Source organism: Dipodomys spectabilis, unplaced genomic scaffold, assembly GCF_019054845.1.
Source record: "Dipodomys spectabilis isolate Male_0828 unplaced genomic scaffold, ASM1905484v1 ptg000026l, whole genome shotgun sequence".
Classification (NCBI taxonomy): domain Eukaryota; kingdom Metazoa; phylum Chordata; class Mammalia; order Rodentia; family Heteromyidae; genus Dipodomys; species Dipodomys spectabilis.
Genome location: NW_024870703.1, coordinates 159,040 through 161,307, shown reverse-complemented (window position 1 = coordinate 161,307; position 2,268 = coordinate 159,040). Strand labels below are relative to the sequence as shown.

Genomic DNA, 2,268 nt, shown 5'->3' with positions numbered 1-2,268 from the left:
AAATTAAAGAGCAAAGGCTCCTAAAGGAAACCAGGAAAATGGTATCAAGGTATAAGATGTTACTCCGCACACACCCCCCTCCGCCCCCGCCCACCCCCCCCACCCCCACACACACATGCACACTGTGGCACTTAGTCCCGGGGCCCTGGGCTCTAGGGCCCAGGTCCAGGCTGCCCAGGGTCAGGGCCTCTCCCAGTGTCCCAGACAGGGGAGCAGCCTGATAAGGCCCTGGTGCGGATGTGCCAGGTGCAGCGCGTGCAGAGGCTGTGAACGCCCTCGGCCAGGCCGTGGGAGACCGGCTGCAGGTGATCTCTGATTTTGACATGACCTTGAACAAGTTTGCATGTAATGGACAGAGATGCCCTTCTTCCCACAATATTCTAGATAACAGCAAGATCTCCAGTGAAGAGTGTCAGAAAGAGCTCTCGGCCATTCTTCATCACTCCTACCTGATTGAGATCCACCTCTAGCCGACCATCAAGGAGAAGTTGCCGCATATGGTACAGTGGTGAGCCAAGGCCCACCATCTGCTGTGTCAACAGAGGATTCACAAGTCTCAGTGCAGGCAGTCCAAGAGTCCGCGTCAATGCTCAGGTAGGGATATAAGACCTTCTTCAACACATTGCATCAAAACAACATGCCCCTTTTCATCTATTCAGTGGGCATTGGTGATATCCTGGAAGAAATCATTCGACAAATGGGCATGCTCCACTCCAACATCCACATTGTGTCTAACTACATGGACTTTAATGAAGAGGGTTTCCTACAAAGATTCAAAGGCCAGCTCATCCACACCTACAACAAGAATAGCTCCCATGTGTGAGAACTCCAATTACTTCCAGCAACTGTAGGGCAAAACCAACATCCTCCTGCTTGGAGACTCCATGGGGGACCTCGCCAAGACCAACATGGTTCCTGGCATACAGAACATCCTCAAGACTGGCTTCCTGAAAGAACAGTGGAAGCTACACGGTCACCTATGACATCATGCTGGAGAAGGACGAGACCCTGGACATGGGCAACAGGCTGCTACAGCACATCCTGAGCCAGGGAGACCACATGGAGATGCAGGGCTCCTGAGGGGGCAGGCTGTGACTAAGAAGGGGAGCTTCCCCATGAGGCCACTTCATCATTATCCCAAAGAAAAGTTCAGGGCAGCCCCGAGTTCCTGGGCTCTTGCTCATCCCTGCCCATTCCCCCATGACTTTGCTTTCCTCCTGATCACAGGAGGCTTTAAGGGAGGCCTTGCTGGGTGGGAGGGCACCAAGCATTATTCTTGATAACCATCGACCACAACATGTGACTGTTTTATGTATCCTCTAATCCAGAAAGAAAGAAAGAAAGAAAGAAAGAAAAGAAACAAAGAAACAAAGAAAGAAAGGAAGAAAGAAAGAAAGAAAGAAAGAAAGAAAGAAAGAAAGAAAGAAAGAAAGAAAGAAAGAAGGAAGGAAGGAAGGAAGGAAGGAAGGAAGGAAGGAAATGAGAGCTGGGAATGTAGCTCAGTGATGGAGCATCTTGAAGGTGTTCTTCCTTATGCCTTAGTGTGTGAAAGGGCCTGGGTTCTATCCTCAGCACTGCAAAAGAAAAATAAATAATTTGTTTGTCTGTTTTTTAAAAAAGATGTTACTAATGAAATCCAGACATAATGGACCATCTCTGTAATTCCTTAAGAGAAAGAGATTGGAAGGATCCTGGTTAATGGACAACCAGGGCAAAAATGTGGTGAGATACTAACTCAGCTAAATAAGCAGGGCATGTCAGCATTCTCTGTCATCCCAACTCTGCCAGACACCATGGGTAGGAAGATCATTCATGGTCAAAAATAAAGTTGGAGACTAGCCTTGGTCAAAATGCAAGACTCTGTCTGAAAAATAAATCAATTAAAAGTGCCACATTTGTGGATCAAGTGGTAAAGGGCACATCTCACAAGTACGATGTAAAGAGCTTGCCTGTATAACTAGTACAAGGCCCTTAGCACATATCCCAGTACCACCAAAACAAGGGGAAGAAGATGGAGTATTCAACAAAAGAGAAACTGTTGAACAAGATTTTATTCATTTTTTCCAAAAGTAATATTTGTCACAACATAATAACTGGCAATTGCTCAAAATGGTTGTCTGTGAAAGTTGGAACTGGAAACAGATGATCCTAAGCAGGAATTGATTTAATTTTTCTATGACCTTCTTGACTTTTTAAATTAATAAATCAAAGGAATTTATTGCTTCAGTACAAATATATCAAGAGGAAGAGGAAGTTAAATGGTAAACA

At 45.7% G+C, this 2,268-nt stretch overlaps 1 pseudogene; it reads left to right on the top strand.

Annotated features, from left to right (window-relative positions):
• Window positions 1-257: 257 nt before the first annotated feature.
• LOC122104568 lies at window positions 258-1,316 on the top strand (annotated as a pseudogene).
• The last annotated feature ends 952 nt before the right edge of the window (window positions 1,317-2,268 follow it).